This window comes from Sinohyriopsis cumingii, unplaced genomic scaffold (assembly GCF_028554795.1).
Source record: "Sinohyriopsis cumingii isolate HCF-2022 unplaced genomic scaffold, ASM2855479v2 utg002443l, whole genome shotgun sequence".
Taxonomy (NCBI): Eukaryota; Metazoa; Mollusca; class Bivalvia; order Unionida; family Unionidae; genus Sinohyriopsis; species Sinohyriopsis cumingii.
Window position 1 is genome coordinate 9,908 of NW_028316214.1, and position 9,735 is coordinate 19,642.

General features: G+C 36.9%; 1 protein-coding gene across 1 annotated transcript in view; it reads left to right on the plus strand.

Annotated features, from left to right (window-relative positions):
- Positions 1-1,794: 1,794 nt before the first annotated feature.
- Positions 1,795-9,735, plus strand: part of LOC149770728 (unconventional myosin-VIIa-like) — a gene marked incomplete at its 3' end in the record, with an annotated part of 86,212 nt that continues 78,271 nt past the window's right edge. Inside the window, exon 1 of the mRNA XM_089949191.1 lies at positions 1,795-1,870. The remainder of the gene's footprint in view (positions 1,871-9,735) is intronic.

The window sequence follows — 9,735 nt, forward strand, 5'->3', positions numbered from 1 at the left end:
AAGTTGAAGCCAATTAAAAAGAAAACAATGTTTACGCAAAGAACTCGTTTAACGATATAAAAAGCAGCTTCCATTGTGAGTTGCCTGGACAGTATTGATCGCTACCGTATACAACCAATTCCAATTATTTTCAAAGGTTTTGCCGTGACTCTACCCACCACCCCTGACTAGCTCACGTGTGTGGACAAAATTAAAAGTGATAACATGCAACAGTCACTTTGGACTAAATGTAGAGACGAAGGACGGCTGGCCGAGACCCAAAGGGCCAAAAGAGGCAAAAGCCCTACTTTCATACTACTCAATGCTATTGTTGTTGTTGTTGTTGTGGGGTTTAACGCCATTTTTCAGCACACGATAGGCTATACATGGCAGCCAGTATTAATGGTGGAGGAAGAACCCGGGGAAAACCCCTGAAAGAACCACCGACCCACGAGAAGCTACTGGCAAGCTTTCTTACATACCCACGTTAGCTGAATCCGAGACTCGAACCCATTCATACAGAGGTGAGATGGCAGTGGTCCGTAACGGAGAGCGCTTTAGATCACTCAGCCACTCGGGGCCCCGCTACTAATCTTAACCAGACAGCTAAATTTAATAAACAACCTCTGTAATTATTACAAGGAAAAGCCATCCATCCACACATTTGTTCGTTAATTTACTGTGATTACCTTTAAATTATAGATTAAAGTACTTAAAAGCTATTTGGACGTAAAATCATTTCCTAAAACGTCTGTAAATAGCAAATGTGTTCTAACTTCAGCTTCCAAATTTCCATTCACAAAATCTATTTCAAACTGTAATCTTCATTTACTTGAATCAACACGTCTCTCTGCAAAAATATCTTGTACATATTCTGCAACAGTATTGCCGAATATCATCTAACAAACATGTGCACTCGCTTTTTTTAAGAGTGCGCATCACAAATGTCTTCTTTTGTGATTTAGATAACGAAACTGGATACTCTCGCTACGTTCCCAGCTCCTTTGTGTATGTTTTATAGTATTTTTACTCCAATCTCTGCGTGTGTGTGTGTGTGTGTGTGTGTGTGTGTGCGTTAGTGTGTTAGTGTTAGTGTGTGTGTGTGTGTGTGTGTGTGTGTGTGTGTGTGTGTGTGTGTGTGTGTGTTTGCGGAACATGACACGTACATGTGTGTGTGTGTGTGAGTATGTGTGAGTATGTTTGCGGAACATGACACATACATATGTGTGTGTGTGTGTGTATGTTTGCGGAACATGACACGTACATGTGTGTGTGTGTGTGTGTTTGTGAGAGTGATTCTGAATCAAACCTGAATCTTCTGAAAATAAATATTGTGAATATTATTATTATTATTATTATTAATATTATTATTATTATTATCTTTTTGCAACCGGTTTCAAATTTCCTTACTTAAAAAGTTGTTAATTTTCATGTGTGTAAGTTTTTACAATTTATAAATCTAATTAAATTACATAATCGCACAGTATCCATTTGAATGAATACTTGTCTGAGATAACCAAGGGTCGTAAATTACAGATAAAAGTTTGTTGTATTTGTTTGCATAGTTACCATGATGGCATCACGCGCGTTACTCACAATAAATATGTTATAGTATACCATAGTATATTTGATCAGTATATTTTTTTATATAAAGTATTTATTTAAAATGCCGAATATTATTTAAACTGGATGAAATCGTCATTGGAACTAATATTAAATTTCGCGGTTAACACCCATCCACACCCTGCTTGTTGACCTTGATGACCCACCAATAACCAATCAAAAATGGAATAAGCTACCGTAGCACTAGCTACTTAATAAGTCCGGACAGAACGGATCGAGTTCCTCAAAAATTCTTTGTGAGTGTTGAGATATTTTACCGGAATTTCAGGTGAGAAAGTGGAAAGTAAGGTGTGAAGAGTCTGTAGCTTCAAGACGTGTAGGGAAAAGTACCACAAACAAACTCCATAATTATTTTGTTGAAATCAGGTAAGCATACAAATTGCAACTAATCCTTACAAGAGCAAGTTCTGTGGTGCGACAGCCCTGCTCTGTGTGCCTGTTCTTTTCTATGACAGCGCCGCGCACCTGTAGAACAATATGTTGATAATTATTTATTTGTTCAGTATATTATATGTTAGAATGATTGCGAAGGTAGAAAAATACCAAAGTATCTCTGTTTGGGATATGTCATTTCGAATTGTCAGTCTATATTCAGTCTTTAAGGCATTGACAACCAAACGAATGAATGAAAACTTGTGAGGCGCCGTTGGGGTAAATAGTTGACGTTGGGGGTGGGGGATGGGCGTGGTAGGCTAGTTAGTTAACGGGATACAAACATATTTTGATACTCAGTAGGTTTGTTCTATTTTGTTGGTGGTGGTGGTGGGGGATATGTTTATGTAGTGCATTTTAAGTGTTTTTTTCATGGGTGTGGTTTAAAAATCTTGTTTAGTTTTTGTTTTGTGGGGGGCTGTTTTTTATTTATGGTGTGGGTTGGTATAGGATTCAGCTTGTACGGTATACTTTTGAGTCACCAGTTTTAAAATATGACAATGGAAACAGTTTCAGTGTACATCAGTAGCATTATACAGCATTAAGATTTGGTATACTGTACCAGTAAAACCATATACAAAGCAAAGTCCCAATTCAATGGTATAGCCTGTTACCCATCATGCATTAATACAACTGTTTATTGGTTTGCATCAGAAATGCACATCAATAATATTGTTCTTACTAAAGAATCTTTGTTTCCTTTGCTTTTTAAAATTCCTACTGAGTTTTGGGTGAAAATGCCTTTTGTGTGTGTAATTTTTTTGAGGGTCACTAGGTGATGTTGAAGATATTTGTTGTTATCCCCCAGACTTTTGCATTCATAGTGTCTTGGGTTATTACAAAATCATGTTGGAAAATGCACAGTTTAGTCACTACCAGATTTGCATATTTTGTTTTGGCAGATTAGGCTGTCTTTACAGATCACTGACACGTTCACCTCAGTCCACATGGGTTTTGAGGCTATGGCTTGGCCTTCATGTGTGCGTGAGAAAACTTGCCAGCAGCTTCCCATGGATGGGTAGTTCTTCCCTTGGTTTTCCATTTGTTCTCCTTCCAGCTGATATACTGCCCACCATGTATTGCTTATATTGTGCTGAAAAATGTCATTAAACAAAACAGCAACATATTTTGTTGTCAGTGTTTCATTTGCATTTCTGATTGCTTGTGCTAAATGTAGGTAATAAAGATATTGATACACTGGGTTTTAATAATAATAATAATAATGATAATAATATACTTTTTTCAGTAATTTAGGCCAATGGCCCATTTTACAAAATATAATGCAAGTAAATATAATGTGTGCCAAGTTGTAAAGAAGTTTGATATGATGTTCATCGTGAACATGCATAAATAATTACCTATAATTGGTGCATAATATTAAAAAGATGTTACTGACTCTGAGTTATCAAAGATTGTCTAAAAGCTGAACTGATACAGTCAGCAAGATTTCTTATATATTGCTATGACTCGTGAGGGATACAAATGTTTCTACAGATGGGTTGAGATAATAAACTTCATTGAAGTATTTCTTTCTTAAATGATCATAAGTTTCACAAACACAGACAAAATGGAATTCATCTTCTACCAAATAAACATTACTTTTCTGGCATAATTTCTCTCAATCCTGCTATGCCTAATTGTCTTTATTTTCAGCGTATGCTCATTGGGTTTTATATTTATACAGTAAGGGAAGGGGGCCCCAAGTGGCCGAGTGGTCTAAAGCACTCACCATTATGGATCACTGCCATCTCACCTCTGTCTGCGCCGGTTCGAGTCTCGGATTCAGCCAGTGTGGGTATGTGAGAAAGCTTACCAGCAGCTTCTTGTGGGTTGGTGGTTCTTTCTGGGTTTTCCTGGGTTCTTCCTCCACCATTATTACTGGCCGCCATGTATAGCCTATCATGTGCTGAAAAATGGCATTAAACCCCACAACAACAACAACAATAAGGGAAGCCAAAGTAGCTCAGTCGGTAGAGCACTGGACTCTTGATGCAAGGGTCATGCATTTGATACAACCCTAGGCCAACTCTTATTGGTTATGTCAGTGTGTCCTTGAGACTTAGTTCCTATTTGTTTTGCTTGATACAATCTATATTGTATCAGAATATCTTCTTTAAAAATACAAAACATATTAATGTTCAATGATGAGGCAATTTTGAAAAAAGCTTGTTTTTTTTAGTTGTCGGGTTTAATACCATTATGGATAATTTAAGTGCTAATGTGACAGGGAGCCGTGATAGCAGAATTATAAGCATGTATGTTTTTTCGAAATAGTAAATGAAGCTTGAATTACTTTTTTATATGTGCTTATTATTGATGAAAGTTACTTCAGTAAAATTATTTTGGTCATTTTGATTTGTATGTTTAGCAAACAAGCTTAGCAGCATGTTACTTCGAATCAATTTCTTAAGAAAACAGATTGTTTGCAAGAAGGCAGGATTGGAACAAAATACTAATACAAAATACGAATTGGTTATTTCAGACTGCATGATCCTTGCCTCTAAATAAGACTGTAAACGCATTTTAAACAAAATATATTTGATAGTTTTCATCTGAAAATACAAGTTCTTGTAATCACTATTTTTGTCTGCACAGTGCTCTCTCTCTTGCACACACTCAGGATGATTGAGTCAAATTTTGTACACCTGATAGTGCTAGCAAGCAGTAACCAGAAGCTCCAGTTATGTGCCAGAATCGCAATACCCTTTGTGAAAAGACATCAAAAACATCTTGTGTCGCAAAAATGGAGAAATTAAAGACTGATTTCTCTTAAACTAGTTGCCAACTTAGCTCATATTTTTTTGCAGCTCTAATAAACAAAATGAACTCAGTTCACTGAGTACATGTTATATTGTACCCTGGATTTTCTCTTTAAGTTTTTTATGCACTAATGCATGCTACTGCTGCTACAAAATTATAATAAAATTAGGAAGGCCATTCTGAATTTATTTCCGTATACACCTTTTGTTGTGAATGGGACTCTATTTTACTGCAGAAATAATAGAATTAGGAAGGCCATTCTGAATTTATTTCTGTATACACCTTTTGTTGTGAATGGACTCTATTTTACTTCAGAAATAATAGAATTAGGAAGGCCATTCTGAATTTATTTCCGTATACATCTTTTGTTGTGAATGGACTCTATTTTACTTCAGAAATAATAGAATTAGGAAGGCCATTCTGAATTTATTTCCGTATACACCTTTTGTCTTAAATGGATTTTCCTTCAGAAATAATAGAATTAGGAAGGCCATTCTGAATTTATTTCCGTATACACCTTTTGTCTTGAATGGATTTTATTTTCCTTAAATGATAATAGAATTAGGATGGTTATTCTGAATTTATTTCTGTGAATGGACTTTATTTTCCATCAAAATAATAGAATTAGGAAGGCCATTGTGAATTTATTCTGTATGAAAACTTTTGTCATGAATGGTCTTTATTATATATATATATATATATATATATATATATATATATATATATATATACACACACACAGTAAATAATCTAGTATTTATACATATATATATATATATATATATATATATATATATATATATATATATATATATATACACACACACAGACAGAGTAAATATGCAAAATACCATAATGGCTGAACCTACTTGCATAGAATAAACATGTTACAGATAATTATCAGTGACGATAGGAAATTTGAGCAAAGTGCCTTTCCCTAGGACACACCAAAGTAGCCAATTCAAAATGGCCTGGGCAGATATTGAACCTGCAACCATTGAATTACAGATTTGATGCTTTACCACCTGAGCTGCCATGGCTTCCAATAATGTGGATGAGAAGAGGTGGGTTAAATTAGAAACTGCATTTATTCACTGATCATTGCTGGACATCAGGTACACTGATCATTGCCAGACACCATGTGGACATCAGGTACACTGATCATTGCCGGACACCATGTGGACATCAGGTACACTAATCATTGCCATACACCATGTGGACATCAGGTACACTAATCATTGCTGGACACCATGTGGACATCAGGTACACTGATCATTGCCGGACATCAGGTACACTGATCGTTGCCGGACACCATGTGGACATCAGGTACACTGATCATTGCCATACACCATGTGGACATCAGGTACACTAATCATTGCTGGACACCATGTGGACATCAGGTACACTGATCATTGCCAGACATCATGTGGACATCAGGTACACTGATCATTGCCAGACACCATGTGGACGTCAGGTACACTAATCATTGCCGGACATCATGTGGACATCAGGTACACTGATCATTGCCAGACAACATGTGGACATCAGGTACACTGATCACTGGTGGACACCATGTGGACATCAGGTACACTGATCATTGCTGGACACCATGTGGACATCAGGTACACTGATCATTGCCATCCACCATTTCGACATCAGGTACACTGATCATTGCTGGACACCACGTGGACATCAGGTATACTAACCATTGCTGGACATCAGGTACACTGATCATTGCCAGACACAATGTGGACATCAGGTACACTGATCATTGCCAGATACCATGTGGACATCAGGTACACTGATCATTACTGAACACCATGTGGACATGAGGGCTGTGGTGACTCAGTCCTGGCTAACATATCAGACTTTTGAATAGAAAGGTCTGGGTTTGAATCCTACCATTGAATCAGCTTGTGTAGACTCCAATTGTGTGTCTATAGTCAAGGCACTAAATTACTTCAGTGGTCTCCACACAGATAACCTTCATGTGTTGCTGTGCCATATGACACCAAACCAAACAATTATGACTTGCTGAATGATGTCCTGGTTATTATTAGCTGTGTTATCAGTGGTCAGTCTGCAGCTAGTTTAGATTTACAGATGGTTTTCTCATCTGCATACTCCAACTAGGCCCATCCAATACATTTGGGGGGACCAATGAGTCTGTATACAGTGGGGGGCAGACCAGCCGTTTGTGTATCAGAATGTTTTCATGATGTCTCCTTTCAACTTTGGGTCCCAGGTTGCCAAGTAGTGTAAGGTGCTGGCCTTTACAGATTACTCACACGTCTCAATTCTGTCTGTGTGGGTTTGAGTCTCAACTTGATCAGCATGCATGTGTAAGAAAGCTTGCAGGTGGCTTCCCATGGGTTAGTGGTTCTTCCTGGGCTCTTCCTCCAGCTGGATGCCAATTATATATAAAGGCTATCATGTGTTGAAAAATGGTGTTAAATGCCACAAAACAAACTCATTGTAGCTCCACAAAATAACCGCTTTGGTGGCCTAGTGGTTAGAGTATCCACCTTCAGTGCAGTAGGTTTCGGGTTCAAACCCCAGCCAAGTCATACCAAAGACTTATAAAAATGGTGCTAATAGCTGCCTCACTAGGTGCTCAGCATTAAGAGGTTAGTGTTAGGACTGGTCGGCCTGGTGTCAAGATAATGTGACTTGGTTTGACATCATCTGCAGCATGATGCCCCAGACTAGACATCACTATCAAACTGTCACACTGCAGATATCTTAGCGAAATGAATGCTAAATTCTTTTAAAGCAACGTTAAAAATACACACACACACAAAACAAACTCACTGCAACTCCACAGAACAAACTCATTGTAACTTGGCTTGCATGCAGAGCAGAAAAAGAATATTTCATTACCTTACAAGTCTTGCATATGTGAGAGATTTCAGATCTGTTAGACTTCACATTTATTAATAATATATATATGGAAAAGTTGTAGGGTTTAACGCCATTTTTCAGCACAAGATAGGCTATTCATGGTGGCCAGTATCAGTGGTGGATGAAGAACTCGGGAAACCCCTGGAAAGAACCACCAACCCACGAGAAGCTACTGACAAGCTTTCTCACAAACCCATGTTGGCCAAACCTGAGATTCGAACCCACGCAGACAGAGGTGAGATGGCAATGATCCGTAACTGTGAGCGCTTTAGACCACTTGGCCACTCAGAGCCCCTATATGGAAAAGAAATTGATACTGGATCAGAATACTTTATTTTTATTAAAATGTTTTTGTAAATCATAAAATGTGTGAAAAATAAATTTCACCCAGTGTAATGATGAAGCTGATAATCCAAGTAATAGGGCATAAATGCAAAATTATGTGTGGTTCTGTTAAGTGGTTGGAAGTTTGGAGCTAATATTTATTTATTCCTTTTTATTTAGTTCATGTCAGTTTACATCAATTTTCAATCTAAGGTGACCTAGTTTAGGTATAAAATGGGGCATGGCTGGTAGGTCATTAAAATAGGGTACACCATACACATGTTCTTATTCAGCCTAGAAGTTAGGATCACACTGCCATTGAGTGATGTTTTACAGGATTATGGGGCACTGGTTGGATGACATTCATTCATTATCCATAAATCCTGCTAAGAGGTTTTCCACACTGTTAGTATGCAAAACTGTTACAGAATTTAGAATGGCAGGTTTATTGTAACCTGAAGAAAATACTAAGATTGTTCTTTGTATTTCCCATGGCTATAAACTTGACTGTTTGATTTTATATCATCTTTATTATTTGTCCCATCATATCTGGTTGTCATGTGTATTTATTACTTGAGAGGGTATTACTGTATATACATTATAGATACCTGTAATTCAGTTCACTGCAAACACTGACACTGATATTCCATCACATAATGCAGCAGCAGATCAGGGTCTTTGCTGCTAATTCAGCTGATTATTACTAACAAACTGTACAGACCCAGATCTTCCAGAGCACTATGTGATGGCAGATGTGGATCTATGCGGTTTGCCATTAGATCACACGTGGGTGTATATGGTACCTCGTTTATGTGTGAGGAAATGGTTAGCACAAAGGCATGGCATATATCTCAGTGTTTGGCATGCACATGATCAGTTGTAATTGATTACATGTTTAGCCAAATTAATGAAAATATAGGGTAGTTTATAGAGATGCAGTACTGTTGTGCTACAGAATGTTGGAGACATGGAAATCATTATCTGATAGTGAAATTATAATACACTAAACAATATATATATATATATATATATATATATATATATATATATATATATATATATATATATATATATATATATATATATATACTGGCTAAGTAAAGTCAGACTGTAAACTTCAAAGATTTGGATCTGCCATGGCATAATGTGCCTGCAAACCAGGTCTGTTTTTTTTTTATATTTTACTGGTTACTCCTAACAAACAGCAGACACAGATCTGCTGGTGTGTTATGCAAAAGCAGATCTGGGTCTGTGCAGTGTGCAGATGGACTTCTTATAAGTGAGTATAATGGTACTCATAACGTGATAAATATTTGTGCATAATTGATCAATCTTGTTCCATTTTATTAATAGGGAAGTTTATTACTTAATGACATGGAAGCCATCTTCCAAAAGTATTTCACATACTAAGGAAACCAAGTGGACTATGGCTATTTCGTTAATCAGAATTGCAATTCTCACTTGTATATTTTTGTCAGGATAAAATCTGCCACTAAAAGGTTGTATTACCTGACAAGATTGCACAGTAGATTGAAGGTATTTTTTGTTTAACGTCTGAGGATTTTTTAAAAGAATTTTTGTTATAAGGCTGGATGGTGGGTGGAATGCTCTGTTAGTATTTGAACTCTGGGATCGTTGGTATCTGTCAATAACCATTCATTATTATTTATAATTTTGAAATATATCAAATCTCCAGGTACCATAACAAAATATAAT